Here is a 23,479-nt window from a genome sequence, read left to right as displayed (position 1 = left end):
AGTTCTTGTCCAGTGTTTATTTCCCTTCAGCAACAATATTGCAAACTACAGTGTCTTAAAGAGAAAAAATGAAGAGAATGAGAGAGAGAGAGAGAGAGAGAGAGAGAGAGAGAGAGAGAGAGAGAGAGAGAGAGAGAGAAGAAAAATGTTTGCCCCAGAGGCAGGGAGGGTGGAGGTTGAGAGGGAAACTAGTTAACATTGGTGGTGGCAAATGTACATTGTATGACAAAAACTCAATCATGAACAACTTTGCAATTGTAAAAAATAAATCCAACTTTATTATGAATAATCTAGTACCCAGGGTGTTTAAATAAAGTAATTAATTTTAAAATATTTTATTTTGGGCCCGGAGAGATAGCACAGCGGTGTTTGCCTTGCAAGCATCCGATCCAGGACCAAAGGTGGTTGGTTCGAATCCCGGTGTCCCATATGGTCCCCCGTGCCTGCCAGGAGCTATTTCTGAGCAGACAGCCAGGAGTAACCCCTGAGCACCGCCGGGTGTGGCCCAAAAACCAAAAAAAAAAATAAAATAAAATAAAATATTTTATTTTGGTTTTTGGGCCACACCCATTTGATGCTCAAGGGTTACTCCTGGTTAAGTGCTCAGAAATTGCCCCTGGCTTGGGGGGACCATATGGGACGCCGGGGGATCGAACCGCGGTCCTTCCTTGGCTAGCGCTTGCAAGGCAGACACCTTACCTCTATTGCCACCTCACCGGCCCCTAAAAAAGATTTTTAAAGCTCTGACATGTACATCTAATATAGCTAAAATGTAGAAGTTCAGTGAAAATCATTTCTAAGACAGTTTTCTTTACTGTCTGATATTTAGTGTAAATATTTTAATTTTTTTTTTTTCACTCTAAATCAAACCAGTTCATGTAACATATCTGAGCTTCTATTAGGTCTTGGCAACAGAAGTCCAGTCTTCTAATTGTCCTTTAGCCATTAATTATTCCTTTAATCTATTTCTTCCAAGAAGGACTGATGGACTTGAGACTCCAAAAGAGGTAGCACATCTTCCCTATTCTATCCACTAATGGTTAATTGCGATACTAGTTTATTCAAGATATTTCATCCATAATTGGACACATATTTTGCATTTGGCAAAAGTGAGTCAATTTTCTGCCACTTCTAAGAGTAAGGGAATAGGTAATTTCTCAAATGCTTTTCAGAGGCTATCAACAAATAGATTCTCTTTCTTCAAAGAAAAAGATTTCAAATTATCCTCCTCAGAGTTCTAAAGGTTCCTAAAAGCTATCTCAATGGTCTTAGAGCGGGCCAGGATAGTAAGAGCAGGTATTTTTTTTTATTTTTATTTTTATCATATTGGCTTACATATCTTTCACAGTAGTATTTTAGGTACATATTAACATTGAAGGAGGGAAATACTCATCACCAAATTTATCCTCCCTTATCCCCGTTCCCTTCCTGAAACCCATATCCCCAACCATCACCCCCCCCCCCCCGGGCTGCTAGAGTAGATTGTCCCCTCTTTGTCTAGCTTACTATTAGTGATCATATATCTGTTTGGTCCTGGTACCCTCCCTTGTTTCCCCCTCTATTTGAGAGGTGGAGCTAGATAATTCGAGTTATGTGGTTTTGTTTAAAGGAAAGAAAAGCAATAGAATGGGGTAAAAATAAATAAATAAATATAAATAAATAAAATCATAAATAAAACAAATAAGCTGAAAATGGGCAGAGTCCTTCTAGAGGCTTTCAACCTCAGTTTGAGAGAGGACATGAAACACCACAACAATACAAAAAGAAATATCAAATAATATCAAAAACAAACAAAACAAAACAAACAAGTAAAAGGAATGCTGGAGTGGCAGGGTTTGGTGTTCCCCCTACTTTTTTTTTTTTTTTTTTTTTTTTTTGCATAGGCACAATAAGTATTGGGGAAGGAAGGAAGGAAGGAAATTCCCGTGGCCTAAGAGATTCAGGGTTTCTCCACTCTTGAAGCATTTGTCATGGGAACAACCACTGGCTCCATATATACTCACTGCCATGTCCCACTGTTTTTTTGGTTTTTTTTTGTGGTGTCAGGAAACTTTTCTCTTGGTTGTGGATGAGAAAATCAGGCCACTGTAGCTAGCAATCTTGGTATTTGTGCAGGTCCTAGGACAAGGCCTAGGATAGAGTCTTTACGGTTCTAGAGATTCTCTGTTCCATCATTGTTGGTGTGTTCAGTTTTCTGTATCATGTGCTCCATGTTTTTGCTCATTCCCTAAGCTGAAGTCTAGGAAATTATGGTTCCAAAGGTTCTGCTCAGTCTCTGTTGTCAAAATTGGGCCTCTGTACTAAGAAATCTTGATTTTTGTAAGAGTCCTGGGCTACAGCCTAGGGTAGGGTTTTCCTTAATGGTCTCAAGGTAAGTTCTGCCCAGTCACGGTTGTCAAAGTCAGTTTTCTGTAGTTAGTGCTCTTATTTTTCATAGTTCAAAGGACGATACATCTTCTGATATCCACTTAGTGTTAGGTGATGTGATAGGACCTCCTGGTCTTAAGTTATCATTTCCTCGCTGTCCTCGCTGTCATATTAACACTGACACAAGTAAATCTCCCAACGGAGCTTAGTTCCTGGTGTTGTTGCAGGGAGTTGTTTCAGTTCTACATCTAGATCTGTCCAATCTCGAGGAGACTGAGTTGTATCCACATAACATATGTCCAGGAAGGGAGGCACCCTTGTATAAAAAGTGTGAGTTCTTATCCTTAGAAGATAAGATCTTGTTTCTTTATCTATGATTTCCCCCTTTTTTACTGTGCCTTTACAAAAATGTATGGTGTCTTTTTGTATTGCTATTCTGGATAAGGATGACAGGCTACACACACAGTATCTGTGGTGTGGTCTGAGCTTTTATCCCAGGCAAGACGTTTTCTTGGTTTTTGTACCAAGCAGCACCAAAACTGGTGAGGATAGAGAAAATATGTATATATAAAAAATAGAACAAATATGGGGCCGGAGAGATAGCATGGAGGAAAGGCATTTGCCTTTCACGCAGGGATCATTGGTTCGAATCCCGGCGTCCCATATGGTCCCCCATGCCTGCCAGGATCAATTTCTGAGCCTGGAGCCAGGAATAACCCCTGAGCACTGCCAGGTGTGACCCACCCCCCAAAAAAAAGAACAAATAGATAAAACTGAGATAAAAAAAGTAAATTTAAAAAAAGAAAAAAAGGTATTTGAAGAAAACAAATGATAGGGGAGGCTATTTGTATGTTTAGGAATACATATCTTAAGATGCATTATTATAAAGGTATTAAGCTTACATAGGCAATATAAGCCTCCCAATTAGGTCTTCTGAGATATTCTTGTGGGGAGTGAAAGCCAAGGCACTTTTCATATCACAAACCTTGATCTAGAGTTTGAGATATGATTTGCAGCATTTTGGAGTCCTGTAGTGTCCTTGAGCTGGGGGTTTTGCTGAAGCTGATTCTGGTATCATGCAACAATCCATGATTTGATGGGGGTGAGAGGGGCCGCAAAGCTTAAGTCAGCAGGCATGTTGGTTGTAGTTTCTTGCTGAGACACGAGATGGGGGGATAGAGAGTGTCTTTCATTGAGGAGCTGGATGGTGGTCTGTTGGGGCAGGAGGTCGGTCTTGGTGCCTAACGAGTTAAGAACTGAGGATAAAGAGGGTTAAATAAGGGGAAAATAACAAATCTGGGTTGGGAGATGAGGGAGTAGAAGAGTCTCTGGGTGGGAAAGGGACACTATATAAGAGGGTCTATATACATTGTATAGATGAATTGTTTAAGGATTAGGCTTGGCAGTCAGAGAGGACCACTGTATAGAAAGTAACGTTCACATATACACTGACTTCAGAGATCTATTTGAGTGCTATCCTCCATATATAGGGTACTCCATTTCCTTTCCTATAGTCAAGAATTAAAATATTTTTGGATGATGTTAAAAAGGGTATTTTTTGTGCAGGCACATGCTTTTGAAAATGGTTATCAGTAAGAAAAGACACCCCTGCAGGGGGTCTGGTATGGATAAGAGAATTTTTCCTTTGGCTAGCTGTCCTGTCATGTGGGGTCTCTGAGCCCAGCTCTTGCCTCTTCAGTTTGTGGGTGCATAGGGGAGGAGTTTTCCTCCACCCCCATCCCCCCAGGGCCCAGATTACCAGGTCTGGCCATAAAGGCCATTCTGGTGTGGGGGGATCTAGTCCCCCGAACTAAGTGGTCAGTCCGGGGGGGTCTTTGGCTAGATGTTCATCTCAGTGCCCACAACATACCAGTACAAGAGGAACAGAACTCCTGGCATGTGGGGTCTCTGAGTCCAGCTCTCACCTCTGCAGTTTGTGTATGCATAGGGGAGGAGTTTTCCTCCACCCCTATCCCCCCAGGGCCCAGGTTACCAGGTCTGGCCATGAAGGCCATTCTGGCGTGGGGGGATCTAGTCCCCCGGACTAAGTAGTCAGTTCGAGGGGTCTTTGGCTAGCTGTCCAGCCCAGTGCCCACAACATACCAGTACAAGAGAAACAGAACTCCTGGCATGTGGGGTCTCTGAGCCCAGCTCTCGCCTCTCTCATTTTATTCTTTAATTTGCCTCCTATCTAACAGTGGAACCATTTCAAACACCAATAGTCTTCATAAAGTTGGGATCAAGAGCAAAACTTTTATTACCAAGAGCAAAACATAGTTGAACTAATGTCTATTGGAAGTAAAACTATTCCTTTTCATGCTATCCAGCAAAGAATCCATATGACATTGTTCTGAATTCCTGTCTTAATTTATAGAGAAATTTTACAATGTCTGGAACCCTCAATGTCCTGCAGAGGAAGGAGGAGGATGTCCTCAAATTCCTTGCCAGACACTCACTCGGGTGACATTAACCTGCACTTCCAGATGGAACAATACGTCTACAAAAGGAAAAGTGATGGCATCTGCATCATAAATTTGAAGAGAACACGGGAGAAGCTTCTGCTGGCAGCTCCTGCCAATGTTGCCATTGAAAACCCAGTTGATGCCAATGTTCTCTCATCCAGGAATACTGGCCAGAGAGCTGTGTTGAAGTTTGCTGCTGCCACTGGAGCTACTCTGATCACTGGCTGTTTCACGCCTGGAACTTCACTAATCAAATCCAGGCAGCATTATGGAATCCAAGACTTTTTGTGGTTCTGATCCCAAGGCTGATCAGTAACCCCTCACAAAGGCATTTTATGTTAACTTGCCTACCATTGCTCAGGGTAACACAGACTTTCCTATGTGGACATTGCCATCCCTTGCAACAACAAAGAAGCTCATTCTGTGAGTCTCATATGGTGGATGTTGGCCCGGGGAAGTTTTGTAAATGTGAGGCACCATCTCCTATGGGAGATCATGCCCGTCCTCTACTCCTATAGAGATCCTGATGAGATTGAAAAGTAGAAGCAGGCTGCTGCTGAAAAGGCTGTGACCATGGAGAAATTTTTAGGGTGAATGGACTGCTCTAGCTCCTGAATTTACTGCTACTCAGCCTGAGGTTGCATACTGGTCTGAAGGGGTGCAGGTGCCCTTCATTCCAATTCAGCCATTTCCTACCAAAGATTAAAGTGCCCTGCCTGCTACAGAAGACTGATCTGCAGCTCCCGCTGCTCAGGCCACTGAATGGGTAGGAACCAACACTGAATGAGCTTAAGCTGTTCTTTTTTAGACTGAAACAGGAATGGAAATCAGGTTGATAGAAAATAAATGAGTTTCTAAAAGTAAAAAAAAAAAAGAAAGAAAGAAAGAAAGAAAGAAAGAAAGAAAGAAAGAAAGAAAGAAAGAAAGAAAGAAAGAAAGAAAGAAAGAAAGAAAGAAAGAAAGAAAGAAAGAAAGAAAGAAAGAAAGAAAGAAAGAAAGAAGAAAGAAAGAAAGAAAGAAAGAAAGAAAGAAAGAAAGAAAGAAAGAAAGAAAGAAAGAAAGAAAGAAAGAAAGAAAGAAAGAAAGAAAGAAAGAAAGAAAGAAAGAAAGAAAACTCTAAAAGTATATCTAGATACCCTATATAGCTAGCAAAGCAGTGGCCTTCTATTTTGTATGGTTTCATTTTGCTTTTATAGAAATCATGTATTAAGTCATATTAAGTCAAATGTAGCAACACTGAGGAGAGAATGGGCCACATCTGACAACAGTTGGCCTATCCATACAGAATTAATGTATTTTTCTGTAGTATCCAAAATTGGGACAATGATTGTGGTTATGGTGGTAATTCAGTTCTCTGAATTAAACAGAAGATAACTCCATCATGTTTTCTTTCACATAAGGATTGAGTGTACATGGGTTGATCCCCACTGTGAATGGATTATTGACCCAGAAACCAATTTTACCAGGATCTTATCATTATCAACACTATCATTTGCAGGGCCTGGCAGAGCTGAGGGCCACCAGGCTTACACCAGAAGTGCTGGGGTTTGGGAGAGTATAGCGTGACCATTATCAAATTTGGGCTGGTACATGGCACCCGTATTGACATTATAGATGAAAGAAAGAAACTAAAATATTTTAAGATTTAACTTTAGGTCCAGGAGGACCAGTACATGGTAAGAAGCTTGCTATAAATAGTGGAGCAGTGTAGTTAGGGCAGAAAAGGAAACACTATGATAATGGTTGTTGGAACTGATCACTAGGGACAATAACTGGGTGTTGGTTAGAGATAACTTATATGCACAGTACCCCTTCATTAACAATAGTGCAAATCAAAGCATCTAAAAAAGGGAAAAAGTTTGGAGAGAGATAAAGGAAAGAGAAAATGCCTGTCCTAGAAGCAAGAGGGGAAGAGGAACACTGGTGGTGAGAAATATTTTACATTGTAATGTAAATGTAATGTAATATTTTTACATTGTAAAACTAGACTCTCATGAACAACTTGGTAACTGTGGTGTTTAAATCTTAAAAAAGTAGATTCAACTTGATTAATTGATTGATATAGATTTAAAAAAAAACACACTGTAACTTTCCTGCACGAGGTAGAGTCAAGACAACGACCTTCGGGAAGAACTTCTGGACACATCAAAGTTAATATGGTTCCATTAAAATAAAAGAGCAGAGGACAATTTTTAGAAGAAATTGTCTGAAATTGTAGAACTGGAATACCTATAAATATTTTCATTTCACAAGAATTTTTATGGCTACCAACATCAACAGGAAAACTATTTAGTCTGTATAACAAAATATTATAACATTATAATATTGTTATATATATTAAAAACCAATATATTGGCTTTATTGGTTTTTAATCATCATGTAAGTACATTAACCCAAAATTTTAATTTTTCCTTGTTTTGCAATTGAGGATTCTGATAAAGTCAATTTCTGGGCTAATAATTCATTCACAGTAGAGGTTACCCCATGTGTACTTAATCCCTGTGTGAAAGAAAATATGCTACTATTGTCTTATGTTGAATTCAGGGCCCTCAACATAAATATAATTATTGTCTCCATTTTGAATACCCCTGGAAAAAAGAAGAACTATTGCTGAGTTTCAGAGCTATTCAATTGTTGGTCATGGTTTTAATCACCTATTTTTGTGAGAAGACTTTTTCATTCCTGATGGTGATGAAAACCAACAGAAAGCAAAATGGATGTCAGAACAGCTCTTTGTTTCAGAAACAATATAGCAGCCAAGCAGGATCAAATATTCGAACAAGCAGCAGCAGAGTTTAGATCATTATTGGAATAAAAATGCTACTTTTTCAAAAGCTTGAGCAGTTTGGTTTAAAGCCTGGTGCCTGGTGATTTTAAATTTAGATGACTACACATTATTTTTATCATATTAGATTTAAAATATAGTGCACAAAATCCTGTTATAAATATTGGTTTGTGATCTCTCAGAAGTGTTCATATTATTTCTCCTATCTTCATCAGCAGGTGGGAGAAGTTGAAATCCACTGTATTAAATCATGCTGAAATTATCAGAGGTTGTGGCAAAATGAATCTGAATTATTTCAATTATTTTTTGTTGTTTTGGGGTCACACCCAGCAATGTTCAGGGTTTACTCCTGGTTCTGCACTCAGATTATTCCTGGTGGTGCTTAGAGGACCATCTGAGATGCCAGGGATCAAACACAGGTGGATCTCAACTGAGGCAAATGGCCTACCTGATGTACTATCACTTTTGTCTTCATTTCAATAATTTTTAACATTCACCCACTGCTGTGGCTTCTTCCATACATATGAAGGACTTACATGGTTGCAAATTATAAATAGGACATACTAGGGTTTTATATCTTTTAATGATCAATGTAGGGATTAGCTAGGGATCTCACATAACAAGGGAATGCTTTTCTATCATAAAACCATGTTCTAGATGTTGAGCCTGCCTTAGGATAGGTTCCTCTAATGAATCCATTGTTTTTTAGAGACATCCCAAATCTAAGTAATTTCCATTCCTTAAACAGTAGAAACAGTTTCTCCTGTAGCCCAGAGAGCCTCAGTTGACCTTAGTTCTATATATCAAAGGAAATATATACTGAAAAGGCCTATTCTGGCTATCTTGTAAAAAGCTTATCTGAACCCTCTGATTGGTCAAAGGGAATATCCAACCCAGTAAGAAATATGATGAAACATCAAAATGAAAAAAAATGAAAATTTATGTTAGGCATGATTATAATAAGGAACTCAGTTCAGAGATCTTAAATTTGGCTGCCTAAATCCCAATAACTGTTCCTTTTTTGTCTTCAAGTGAAGCTATGAGACCTCTGATATGGACTTCTTCCTTTCTTTGAATTACATCAAGGACAAATTCTCTCGCCTACACAGTTTTCTAATTAAAATCTATTTCACTCTATCTGTATGATCTGAATGGTATATCCCAGGTTTTGGGGATCATGGCAATCTCTACTGCTATCTGCTTTGGATTAAACTATTGTTGCCCTCACCCCAAAATCTACCTATATTTCACATAGGTGCCCTTAATCACCTTCTCTACATGGCCAACCTTGACTCTCAAAACCATATTCTACTTGAGGTCATAAAAGGAGTTCTGATTGGTTTACGACCTCCAAATAGAAGTATCTTGGACAGGTATTTTCATCCTGAATATTACAATGTGGGCACGTAACAATGTGGCATAGAACTACAGATGTTTGAAGGGACTTGAAAGAACTGGTCAGCCAATTCCATGACCATTTTACCCTTTATCCAAATCAGTGTTTTCCTTTGAAGAAGTGGCTTCCACAGATGAATTCACCACTTGTCTCTGAGTTGATTGTTCTTTCATTTTCCAGTAAGAAATTCATTCAATTAGCTTATATATTAAAGCTAGTGTTTCAATAAAAGAATAAATGCTTCTTTAGATCTTTGGAGACTAGTTGTAAAGTATAAAAATAAAATTATACTTCAGCTGCTTCAGAAAATGAAATTAGACAGCAGTTCTAAGCCTCAACCAACTCCTCTATGATTGCAAAAAATAATTTTAGCTCTCCAGTAGGATTTTTCTGAAGTCAAAATGCTTTCCATAGATTAATGATTGACCCAGCCTGACATATAGGAGGTACTAAGTAAACACATTGGCTCTAAGCTATTGGTGGTTAGTTGTGTTGGTGATACAAGGCTTTGATTTTTCTACTCATCCCTAATGACAGCTGTACTGTCACCTTTAAACAAGTTGTAGAAATACTACTCAGTAAAGAGATGAATTCTTTCAACTACAATTCAAATCTGTAGTTTGCATTCAAACAAAACACTATTTCTTGCACTATTCCTAAAGGCTCTATTTCTTTGCAAAGAAATAAGCTAAAATAAATTATCAAATGCTCTTCTAGTTCTCCATTCCATCAGCACCCAAAGTACATCACATGTTCATGACATGAAGACTTTATTTTCCAGGAACAATTTTAAAGGTTGACATTGCATGATCACTTACCAGAACTAGATTAAAACTCTTTTATTCACTTAGTGTTCTCTTGGAAATATTACTATATCAGGTTATGAGATCTCATCAATTACTCTCTTTGTTATTTCATGTATTCCATTTAATTCTGATTTATAAAGAACTCTGGGCATTTTTGTTAAGTACTGTGGTGAAAATGTTTCCAGTTGGGGCCAGTGAGGTGGCGCTAGAGGTAAGGTGTCTGCCTTGCAAGCGCTAGCTAAGGAAGGACCACAGTTTGATCCCTTGGCATCCCATATGGTCCCCCCAAGCCAGGGGCAATTTCTGAGAGCTTAGCCAGGAGTAACCCCTGAACATCAAACAGGTGTGGCCCCCCCCCAAAAAAAAACAAAAAAAATGCTTCCAGTATATTAATATTGTTTAGCAATGAAGAGAGACATTCATTTTCATAAAATAAAGTGTACCACGCCTTTACCATTAATTCCCATGCATTTAACTTGTGGATCAAAAACAAAATTAAAACTTGAGCAATTTATTTGGCAGATATAAGTTAGTGCCATTAAATTGAAAGAACATAGCATTTATAGTCAGATGACTTACTTTCCAATCCCCGCTCTGTTCATTATATGCCCGCTGTGTGACATTTGACCTTTCTGAGGATTTTCTTTATCTATTAAATAGAAATCACAATCCTCTTCCTAGGGCTGCAGTGAGACAAATATGGCACTATATGCAGAAGAACTTGGACATTTTTTTTTTCAGTTTTTCCTGCCCATTGTGATTCCCTGCTGTCTTCCAGGACTTTCAGTAGGTCAATAGCATAGTTCACTCAAGTATGATCTTCTCGTGGGAGAGAAATACTCAGGCCTTTCATGGAGCCACCATTTATTTTTAGTCATTGGTGATTCCAGACAAGTAATTCTGAGAGATCCCACAGGGCTTAATAAAACCTGAAAACAGAAAAGACTTCCAAACATAATTATCTTCCAAATGTAATTTAGTTATGAAGGACCCCTGTGTTCCCACTAAGTTCTGCTATCAATCAGGTCACTCTGTTATTCACCAGAATGTCATTTTGGAGCATTTTTGAATTCACATACGCACAAAAAGATCTCTCTTTTTTCAGTTGGTAGCTCTCAGTGGTTGAATAATGAATTTCTTTAAAAAAATTATTAGCCATTCCTTGTAAATAACCTTTGGTAAAATCATTCAGATCATATCCACTTAGTTTTATAAGGCTTTATGAAGAGTCAGACATTATTTGAATAGTCTAATCAATTATATATACATGATATACCCATAAAGTTTTGACATTTGAAATGATTTATCTTTCCTGATAAAAATTTATGCTAATAATCAACACAACTTCTATCATTTTATGTCCCAGAGACAAGCTAAGTCATTCAGATCTACTATGATTTTATGTTTGGTATGAATCTTCCTAGCTGTCAAACTGAAGACTTCAATCCATGAAATGCACAATTTTTGAAAAATTTATTGTAGCCTATTATGGTCAATGGAAATTGTTCATAGCTGTTTTTCCCAAAGGCAATCACACTCCTGTCAATGTAGTGACATTTTCCCGCTGTTCTCCTCATCAATAGCCCTCCAAGTTGTCTTTTCCTAGTGTATTTTAATTTTTAATGTATTTCTAATTTAGGACATATCTTTGATTTTAAGTTTAGATAACATGGTTATAATAATTTATATAACTATTATATGATATTGTTATATAGTTACATATAACTATATGTAGTGATAATAGTTTAGATCACATGTTAGATAACATGGTTATAATAGTGTTAACGAACATGGCTTGAGTATACAATTCACAGCACCTTCAACACCATAATCACCTTAAAGTGCCTAACACCTTCCATTATTATTCTTAGTTTATTTAGTCTCTTTATTTCTCCTTCTTCTTGGTACTTTACTGCTTGGTAATTTGTTTTGCCATCAAAGGCCAGAGATCTATCATAATTGACCATCCTCTTGTTTGGGGTTTTGTTTTCTTTCTTTCTTTCTTTCTTTCTTTCTTTCTTTCTTTCTTTCTTTCTTTCTTTCTTTCTTTCTTTCTTTCTTTCTTTCTTTCTTTCTTTCTTTCTTTCTTTCTTTCTTTCTTTCTTTCTTTCTTTCTTTCTTTCTTTCTTTCTTTCTTTCTTTCTTTCTTTCTTTCTTTCTTTCTTTCTTTCTTTCTTTCTTTCTTTCTTTCTTTCTTTCTTTCTTTCTTTCTTTCTTTTTTTTTTTTTTTTTTTTTTTTTTGGCTTTTGGGTCACACCCAGCAGCGCTCAGGGGTTACTCCTGGCTCTATGCTCAGAAATCGCTCCTGGTAGGCTCGGGGAACCATATGGAATTCCGGGATTCAAACCACCGACCTCCTGCATGCAAGGCAAACGCATTAACTCCATGCTATCTCTCAGGCCCCAGGGTTTTGTTTTCTTATTTGTTTATGCCTTACACCTAATAGTTATCAGAGTTTACTTCTGGCTCTGCACTAAAGGGTCATTCCTGATGAGTCATAGGGGACCATGCATGATGCTGGAGATCAAACCCAGGTAGGTCATATTCAAAGCAAGCGTCTTACTTATCTTTTATACAAGCCCCAGTCTGTTTCATTGTTTTATTTCTTTAGATACCACAGATGTGTGAGATCATCCACTCACTCTCATTAGTCAGAGGGAAGAGTATTCCTTCTTCTCCCTCTGATTTATTTCACTTAACATGATACCTTCTTATTCCATCCATATTGCAACAATCTTAATGGCACAGTAACATGCAGTCAAAGTGCTCCTGGAGAGCAGGGGCTATTTTTGAAGACCTAGAACTCAAATCTTCACATGAAAGTAGGAGGTTTCCTCCATTTTTTTTTTTTTTTTTTCAGAAATGCCAACACTCAGATATGAGCCTTCTCCTAAACCCGGCCCTTTTAAACTAGCCCACCAACTGAAATTGGGTTGAGGTGATGTCAAAGAGAGTCTGTAAGTGGAAGATATTCAGAGTGGCTCACATTACCATGGTATTAAGAAGGCAAAGATTGAGTACTACAGTTTTTTGTTTCTTAGTCTCAGACTTTTTAATACAAATTGTCAAATTCATCACTACCCTCCCCTCACCTCTATTATAACACTCCCAAAGTCCAGGAGCTTATGAAAGTGTTGCCAAAGGTTAGCTGTCGGATCAAGTCTCTGTTGGTTGTCACAAAAATGAAAGATTGACCCACTGTTCCTTATAGCTGACCCCCTAGCAACCAATCTGATTTGTTCCCTGACTTGGCTAATTTGATAGATGGGGGAGGTGGCATTGAAAATTTACAGGTTGTGATCTGCTCACTTTTGCCAGTGGCAATAAACCTAATTGTTCGTTAAGAAATTAGTTAAATGTATAGATGGATGGAAGCATTTTGTCCTGGTAAAGCATGATTATTTCCTATCTTATGATCCTTCTTTATTTAACATATAAAATGGTCAGCTTCCTGGTGCCCTCCTCATTCTTTCATTCTCAGTGCTTTTTGAAGATAACACCATCAACTTACCCAGGTATGAACCCAATGCCTCTTAGCAATGAATTCACCCCATTCAAACAAAGAGGCTGGACTCTAAGCATTTCTAATCTGGTAATTAAAGCTTTGTCAGTAAAAAAAAAAAAAATCACTGCAGGGCACTGCAGTAAAAACACTGCTCAAGAGAAGTCGGTTGAAATGACTTCTGTCACATTTTGTTTTCTGTCTCATTGTTGGTGCTCATGTAGGGGCCATGTATGTGGAGACATCTGCCCTAGCTGCACATGTGCTGTCCTTCAGAGTCTATGCAGCTTTCCCTGGGCTTGGTAACCACCTTTCCAGGCTGCCCTCTATGTGAACAATAAGCAATACAGGCTTTAAATCTATAGTGATGCTCGAACTCTCTCTACAACTGTCCAATTCACCTGCAAGTCAGGGCACCTCCTGATTTATTCTAGAATTGGTAGCATAGAAAAATTCTCTGTAACCAGTGGATTGGCTGTTGTATAACTTCTCCAATGAACATCAGATCAGTGTGAAGATAGCTCCCCGTTTGTCCTTCTCTGAAAAGATTCCCTCAACATTCAATGTATATGTTAGAACTATATTTAAACCATTATAGCCACTTTCTCATAGCTTAATAATCCTGTATATTCAATTTCCTCTGTTTAAATTGCTGTTTGTTTATTTCCTGATTGGAAATCAATGATATGTCCCAGCCTTTTTTACCTGAGACATTCAGACAATTTCTGATCTGGAAATTAACGTGTTCATCACTGACAACCGAACTATTTCCTAGTCTCATTCTGTATTCGTCAAAGCAATTTAGAGAGAGAATTTGGTCCATCACTGAGGGTGACTCTTTAATGGTTTTGAAACTTTCACTCGGATAATCACTTTCTCTTTGTGAATAATTATTTCACCAGGCGAAATTGATAAAAAGAAAATTGGTTAAAAACAGCAGTGCTGGAAAGAGACACAATTTCAGTCCCTAAGAAGCTTCTTTATCGGGAAGGATCTACAGGGCTGATTTATGGCACAGTTTTTTGCCCTTAATATTCATGAACTTCAGCTAATACAAATATTCTACCAGTAGAAAGAGAAAAAGAAACACTTCAAGAGTCAGTACCCAGTGAGGAAATTTGGCTTTCTAAAAACATTGTGAATATAGAGGCTGAAAGATGTCATCTTGTTTCCCGTGATCTTTTCCATAAAACTGGTAAGTATGACAGGTTCCCCACCTAAGTGATGAGCATATATGTATAGATATAGATATATAAAATATAATCTATATATTAATAATATTAAATAATATTAAATCCATATATATGGATTAAAACATGGAAAATACTAATAAGCTTTCTAGGTATCAATTTCTTTCCAGAGATGCTCCCAGTTTGAAAATTTCTCATTTTCTTTTGTGACACTGAAAACTCTTTGCTTTTCAAAGCTTGATACAAATATTGACATGGGGTTGTTTCCTAATGAGTTTTAATTGAAAGAAACATCTTAATCAAATGAATGGTTAGAGCTTTTGCAGGAAGAGAAATCAATTTAAAAATAGCCTGTTTCCACTAGCTCTTGTTATAAAGGATGTATGACTATTGGGAACACACTAAGATTTATTTGTAAGGAAATCACCCTAAAATTAAGGATGGATTAGCTACAACATTTCACTAGCAGCCATTGTTTTGGGGAGATGTGGAATCAGTGAAAAGAAAAAAAAGGCTTTCCTAATACCCCCTTTCCTGTCATTGTAAGCAGTGCATTCTCATGACAGGCTGATTCCTTGGGGTCTTTAGGGGTTTGGGCATTTCAAGGATTGCTTGTTACAGTGAAGCAGTTTCTAACAGGAATAACCTTTGATGTTTTTATGAACTGACATTATCAGAAGTACATTGTAAGAATATCAGATCTACAAGCATGCACATAGGAGAAAGCTGGTTAAAGTTAAAGGTAGCAGGAGAATGATGGATGCATTTTATGGTGTTTCATTCATTATGGGATTTCTGACTCGCATTTTCTTGTCTTATTCAGGAAGAATGGTTTGAAACATACACACTGCAGCCATTTGCACATTTGGGCAAGCCAAGACAGCAGAGTACACATCACATGTAAGCAATTCTACTTCTTTTTCTAATTTTCTGCTCATATTCCCATTCTTCCTTATGGTCAGCTTCAATTACCTGTGGTCAACTAGGAAACTGAATTGCCTGTGATCAACCCGGTAATCCAAAAATATTACATATTAAGATATTTTGATAGAGTACTTAAATATATAAGACAATGGTAGGCCTTTTTTTTTTTTTTTTTTTTTTTGCTGAAGTAGCCCTGAATTCCCTTCCCAGTGACATGTTTGGACCCCTTAGTCCTGCCAGGAATGATCCCTGAGTACAATGCTAGGAGTAATCCTTGAACGCTGCTGGATATAGCCCAAAAAAGCAAGCAAAAGAAAAGGTATTTTGTGAATAAAATAGAGTATGTTCACATAAATTTATGATAAAATTCATTTATTAAATGTATTGTTATAATTGTTCTATTTATTATTAATTATTGCTGCTCAGTTCTAATAGTGCCTGGTTTTAGAAATTCAACTTTTTGCTTGGTTTTAGTTTAGAGTCACATGTGATGGTGCCTAGATATGAGATGCTATTTCAAGCCTAACTTATACAGATGCCATAAACCTAACATGAGTGTATCACACGCAAAGCATAGGCATGTGTGTATCAAGCAGGTATGTACCATTGACAATTTCAGGTTTCAGCAGAAGTCTTGGAACAGATGTTCTGCATAAGTAGGACTATTGTCTTTTGTGTAATAACCTTCAAAAACCAGTTTAGGAAATAGCCTCAGAGAATTCATCATTGCAGTCACCAAGAGATCCTTATCAAAGATACTGACCCTGAGATCAGAGATAGTAACATTCCTGGCATTAGCTTCATCTGGGTTTTATTTGGGGGGAAGGGAGGGAGGGATGGGTCACACTAGGCAGCGTTCAGGGGTTACTCCTGGCTCTATGCTCAGAAATCGCTCCTGGCAGGCTCGGGGGACCAAATGGGATGCTGGGATTCCAACCACCATCATTCTGTATGTAAGGCAAATGCCCTACCTCCATGCTATCTCTCCGGCCCCTTCATATGGGTTTTATTCCCACCACTAATCAGATTTCAAAGCATCGCCAGTTGTATTCCTGAAAGGCTCCACTCCTGGCAGAGCCTGGCTTTACCCTAGAGGTCCCACATAACTGCTAGTTTATCCGAGTAATCCCAGCACTTACAGGGCTTGAGAAATACCACATACTCAGATCCTCATTGTAAACCATTGGCCCACTTGGTCAAGAGCTGCCAAGATCTTGAGGCCCCTTGAGAGTATCACCTATCTGCTCCCCCAATAGTTGTTTCTCATTACCTTAGGTATATATCCTATACAAAGAGAAGTTTTCTGTCTTGTCATGGAACCAATATTCAGTCATTTTTGACAGCTTATTTCTTGGACAAAGTATTCTATGGAATATATTTCTCACTTTTGTTTTCATTTTTTTGGGTGCTGTTCTATTTTTGCTAGATGCTCTAATAGAACAAAACTCATGCTTTTCTTGTCATTTCAGTCCTTATTATAGAATAATAGGATTATTATTTTCCGCTTTTTCTATTTTCATGGCCTGTGTGTTTCTAATTAATGCTGCATTTGTGTATAATGAATATGTAAGCCATGTTCATATGTATGTGACATGTGTGGTTATGTGCACCTGCATCTTTAATAGTGTCGTTGCAATTACCATCAATAACTTCTAGAATTAAGCAAATTCTAAACTCACAACTAATTGATTCATTTGATCCTCATATAACCCTAAGAAATGAACAGAATAATTCTTCTGATTTTATTCTGTGAGGAAGAGGATGACAGCCTTCCAAGTCATGCTCAGGGAACTCAGGATTCCTCCCTGTGATTCTTAGTTAACTGGGTCTGCTGTTCAATGTAAGGACCAAAGCATGGATGATGCTTAGGCCTGAAAGTGCTAGGGATTAGCTAGTCACACCTGGTGGCCTCTAGACTACATGTGGCTATGCTCAGGAAACTTTGGGGCTCTTCCAGGGAACCACCAAGAGGAACATAGCATGCCGTGCCAGTCATTGAGCCAGAGTCATTGACATGCAACCATATTCCTCTGATTTTAAAACCTTAAAATATCTTACCAAAGTTATGAAATTAGTAATAGCTAGTCTAATATCTGTTTTAAAATTTTTTATGTTTGGGAGCAACACTCAGCAGTGTTTAGAACTTACTCTTGGATCTGTGCTTAGAGATCATTCCTGATGGGGCTTGGGTTGGTAGGAATTGAACTGGGCCAGTCACCTGCAAAACAACTATTTTCTGTACTATTTGTCTAGTCACCCAAAATATAGTTGCAATGTGATACAGTAGACATATAATAGTAGTTTTAAATATGGTGGTTTGAGATTTGTATATATTGCAAAATAATCACTATAATATAATCAATACGGTCATTACATAGTTAGAACTTTTTTCTTATGAAGCTTTTAAGATCTACTCTCAGGAAATTTCAAAGATGGAACCCAGTACTTCAATCTTCGTGGCTTATAATTGGAAATTTTTTACCCTTTGGCCCCTTCTTACAACTAACCTGACCCCAGGCAATTACCTGCCATTCAACAATCTTAGTTCTCTGTATCTATGACTGTTTATTTTTAGTTTCCACCTATTTATTTTTTACTTTATTTAAAGAAAACACATCACATAGTTTATATAGTTGACCCTAATACATTTATTTCCAGATAAGTAAAAGCAAAGTTATTGAAAAAAAAATAGAAAGAAAAAAGAAAAAGAAAAAGATTTTTTAAAAAAAGGAGAAAAGTACAGTAACAAGCATATTTGTGAAAATTATTGTATCTCCAATGAAGTCATTGATACAGTGGCAAGTTTAGTAAATTCATTTAAATTCATTTAGTTAAATGTCCATTCTGTTAAATTGATGTGTTCCTATAGAGATGAAAGCATCATACAAATGAATTTGCCAGAAATTCAAAGCACTATTATTGATCCGGTGACTTTTAGGGGTGTATATTCAGCCACAAGGCCTCCTAGGAGAAGTAAACTACAGGGAGAGTATGCCAGCACTTAATTCAAAAAGCCCTGGTGATATCAGCCTCCAAAATGATGTACCTGAAGTGTGATCAGATCAGCATTCCTAATGGAAATCATAGAGAATCAGTGATGAGACCAGTGAAGCCATGATCTTTCACAACTTGGTTTACATCTTCTTCAAGAAACAAATGAGGGCCCGGAGAGATAGCACAGCGGTGTTTGCCTTGCAAGCAGGCTATCCAGGACCAAAGGTGGTTGGTTCGAATCCTGGTGTCCCATATGGTCCCCTGTACCTGCCAGGAGCTATTTCTGAGCAGACAGCCAGGAGTAACCCCTGAGCACTGCCGGGTGTGGCCCAAAAACCAAAAAGAAAAAAAAAGAAACAAATGATTTTTGGGGCTGAAGCGGTGGCTTAAGTGGTAAGGCATCTAGCCTAGGATGAACCACAGTTCGATCCCCCCACGTCCTATATGGTCCTCCAAGCCAGGAGTGATTTATGAGTGCATAGCCAGGAGTAAGCCTGAGCGTCACTGGGTTTAGCCCAAAAACCAAAAACCAAAAAAAAAAAGAAAAAAAAAAGTTAGTTTATGGAGCTGGCCTGGTTCAAACATAGCGACTGATTTTGTGGGCACAGTTATGGCTGCCAGGCTTCTTGAAAGAAAGAAGATACAGGGAGTTTTCATATAGAAATGAAATAAAATGCTATTCATGTTTCTTTGTTTGGCTTCTTGCACTTAGCATAATGCTCTCCCACTTAATTACTTTTTATTCAAAACCCTGTTCTTTTACTCCCATACTTAATACCATGTTGATTGAGAAGATCATAGGGATTCACTTTTTCCCGACAAAGAGTGCTTTTTCACTTTTTACTGTTCAAACAGAATGTTTACATAAATGCAATGAAACTATCTTGGTTCATAAAGTAGAAGCTTCTCCAATCAGTTATCATCTTAAGCTCATCCTAAGTGGGCCCTTAGGAATACTAACTCCACTTGGGTGGCCAATCTGTACGAAGCTTTTCAGATACTCAACAAAGCTCCTTCCATACTTGTTAACTGTTGGTTTTATGATCTTCTTTTTAAACCCTGCATGCAGAGACTTGGGAATCACATTTGTATATGTTGAAGTTGATTAGTTGACATGACCTCTTTCTTTTTGGTAAATAAAACATAAAGTTTCAGTCTCTAAAGCCCTATGTACATTTATTTTTAATGACTAATGCACCCTGATCAGAAAATCAAATCAGGAGTTCATCTAGAGAAGCTTAGAAACAGAACAAGATGCCAAATAAAGTCTAAGAGGAAAAAAATTACCCAAATGAATAGTTCTCTGTCAAGATTACTTAAAGGTATTTGCTATCTCAATAAATACACACATCTTAAAGGGCATCAGGACATCAACTATATATTATATTTCATCTTTACCTATGAATATGGGATTTGGTTGCATAGTAGGGGATATGCTAATAAAAAGTTTTGGTCTTATAATTTCTTGGTCCTTTTTTTCCAAGACTCATAATTATCTATATGCCAGATATCTAATTAGTGTTTATAGTCTAAGTTAATAGGACAAGTTATTAACTTATGACAAAGTTTCTAGCTGGAATGTGGAGGATGGATAGAGCTCAGTATGCTATTCTATCAAATAAAGGGCTTTCTGCTCAGGTTGCTCACTAATTGAGAATTGAACTTGATCTTGGATCCTGAATTAGAAAGTGTCATAAAGGATGTTTTAGTGACATCCTCCAAATATTTTTCTTGATTCTATTTGAACACCTTGATTCTGTTTGAAGTTCCAGTAATTGGAAAATTCCCAATTCCCATTGTATCTATTCATTTTCCAATAGTCCCAACTACCCAAGACTTCTTAATCACAGCACAAGTGATCTATCATGTAAAATAAAATACTTGGCAGAAAAGTACACTTCTCCTAATGGAAACCTCCGAAGATATTTTCCTTCCTATTGTGAATGACTGTGAAGATTCAAGACACAGTCAAGGATTCCATCTGAAAGATGGTTAAAATGTCAACTGGGCAGGACAAATGGAGGTCAGTGAATGAATCTGAAGACTAAATGGTCATACACTATAAATTGTCTTTGGTTCTAGACTTCACAAGAGAAAATAAGTAACTGCAAAACTAGTAAGAAGTTCCTTGCATTTTTGTATGGAGTAAAAAGGAAATTTCTTCTCTTTGAAACACTATCACAAAGATTTCTTCCTTCTTTTGAACTTCATGCTTTAAATATGTGTATTTATATATTTGTTTGTTTTCCTTTGAGAAGGAGGGAGTTGGATTAAATGTGGCAGTGCTCAGGGCTTATTCCTGGTTCTGTATTCAGGGTTCATTCCTGGCAATGCTTAGGGAACTATATGCAGTACTGGGAATTCAGTTTCAAGTACATGCAAGGCAAGCCCCTACTCACTATACTATCTCTCCAGCCCCTTACTTAATTTTTTACTATAGCTCAGTTGATATAGTTACAATACTGTTAAATTTGTTTAGTATTAATATGCAAAGTCACTCCATCCCACCACCACTAAAATGTTCACTATTCTCCACCACTGTCCTTTTTTTTCCAGATCAAAGCATTTAATTGGGGAGGGGGATGTCTTCAGGGGAGGATAAGCCAACATCCTTGCCAAGCCAGCATCTCTGAGCCTTACAGCTGTAGAAAGAAGCACTACTGTCCTTCTTGTCATGTCCTATGCTTTAGGACCATGTGTACACAATTTAAATTAATAACTATTTTCTTTAGAAAGGAAAAGCAATTTGTGAGTAATAGAACCAGGATTTATACTTAGGTTGACCTCAAAGAAAATGTTTTTAATCATTTTTAAGCAATAGTTTTTTTTTTTTAAGATTTTGCAAGGGGTATGGGGGGAACCAATGTTGAAATGATGCATGCCTGAAACCCAATCAAGAATAACCTTGACTAAATTTTTTGAAAATAAATAAATAAAACTGAAGTAGGGACCAGAGCAGTGGTTCAAGCAGTAAGGCATAACTGCCTTGCATGCACTAGCCTAGGACAGATCACGGTTCAGTCCCCTGGTGTCCCATATGGTCCCCAAAGCCAGGAGAGAATTCTGAGCACATAGCCAGGAATAACCCCTGAGAGTCACCAGGTGTGCCCCCCCCAAAATAAAACTGAAGTAACTTTTTAATTGATATGAATATTCCTAGATACATGAATCTTTAGACATAATAAATGGAGAAACCCCCAAAAGTTTAAATGAGAAAAAACAAAAGGTTTTCAAATAAATTATGTTTTGACTTCTTGTGTAAAAAATAAAGGGACAGTAGCAGGAGTGATAGCAAAGTGGGTAGGGCATTTGCCTTGCATACAGGCAACCCAGGTTGCACCCCTGGCATCCCAAATGGTCTCCGGAGTCTGCCTGGAGTAATTTCTGAGTATAGAATCAGCAACAATTCCTGAGCACTGCTAGTGTGGTCCCCAAAAATTAAATATATAAATAAAGCAACATTCAGATTGCTTTTTTTTTTTTTTTTTTTTTTTTGGTTTTTGGGCCACACCTGGCGATGCTCAGGGGTTACTCCTGGCTGTCTGTTCAGAAATAGCTCCTGGCAGGTACGGGGGACCATATGGGACACCAGGATTCAAACCAACCACCTTTGGTCCTGGATCGCCTGCTTGCAAGGCAAACACCGCTGTGCTATCTCTCCGGGCCCTCATTTGTTTCTTGAAGAAGATGTAAACCAAGTCGTGAAAGATCATGGCTTCACTGGTCTCATCACTGATTCTCTATGATTTCCATTAGGAATGCTGATTTGATCACACTTACTCCTGGCTGTCTGCTCAGAAATAGCTCCTGGCAGGCACGGGGGACCATATGGGACATCGGAATTCGAACCAACCACCTTTGGTCCTGGATCGTCTGCTTGCAAGGCAAACGCCGCTGTGCTATCTCTCCAGGCCCTCAGATTGCTTTTTAAAGTGAAATTAATCATATTTGTTAACTTTGAAAAACTCTCATTGTTGATTTAAGCATTACTCTTGAATTTGTTTGTTTGTTTGTTTTTTGGATCACACACAGCCGTACTCAAGGCTTACTCCTGGCTCTGTGCTCAGGGATCACTCCTGATAGGTTCATTACAACCAAATAGGTTTCCGTGGATCAAACATGGATGGGCCACACACAAGCAAATGCCCTACATATTTAAATGTCACTCCAGCTTCACGACTCTCCAATTTAAAACTGTCATTTTTTCAACTGCTTATTTACTTGTTTTGTATGAGACACTTCTTGCATTGCCCACGGGGGCTAGGATCATTCCAGATGTGTGGGCCTGATGTTTTAGAACTCAGGCCTTGTAGGACTTGATTGTTACAGAACTAGCCCCAATGCGTACAACACAGGCAATATCAGAAACCTAAGTCCATCCAAGCCCTAATATTACTTCATCCATAGACTTCATGTGGAATGAATTTGGACCTTTGAAATGTTGAGGCCTAAGAAGGAAGCCCTCCAGCCTCAGCATGACAGAAAAAGACCCTGCCAGCTCAAGTCTCCCAATCTGTTGCTAGCATCTCAGTCTGTTCAGACAGGAAGTCAGTATTGCTACTAGCTGTATTTTTGTTTCCAATTAAAATTACAAATTAAAATTACAATTAAAATTTACAAATTTTCCTTACCTTTATTTCTTTTTTTTTTTTTTTGGATTTTGAGCCACACCCATTTGACACTCAGGGGTTACTCCTGGCTATGTGCTCAGAAATTGCCCCTGGCTTGGGTGGACCATATGGGACACCGGGGGATCGAACCGCGGTCCGTCCTACGGTAGCGTTTGCAAGGCAGAAACCTTACCTCTAGCGCCACCTTCCCGGCCCCACCTTTATTTCTTATTCTTATTAAATTTTATAGAATTCACAGTTGAGGAAAAGGAAATACCTGTTCTTCTTGAAGACTTTTTAACCAAAAAAAAAAAAAAAAAGGTTAAAAAGCACTGTCTGCATTTCTCAGATTCGACCATTGTGAAGATAACTGACGTTTGGAGAGCTGGATTTACAGATGGGAAACTTCCTGTAGGCAAAGTGGTCTTTGGCCTTTCCCGCTG

The 23,479-nt window shown here is 38.1% G+C and overlaps 1 pseudogene; it reads left to right on the top strand.

Annotated features, from left to right (window-relative positions):
- Positions 1–4,753: 4,753 nt before the first annotated feature.
- On the top strand, positions 4,754–5,616 carry LOC125996334 (40S ribosomal protein SA-like; annotated as a pseudogene).
- Positions 5,617–23,479: the final 17,863 nt, after the last annotated feature.

This window comes from Suncus etruscus, chromosome 18 (assembly GCF_024139225.1).
Source record: "Suncus etruscus isolate mSunEtr1 chromosome 18, mSunEtr1.pri.cur, whole genome shotgun sequence".
NCBI lineage: Eukaryota > Metazoa > Chordata > Mammalia > Eulipotyphla > Soricidae > Suncus > Suncus etruscus.
Note: the sequence above shows the minus strand (reverse complement) of the source record. Positions and strands in the feature narration are given on the sequence as shown.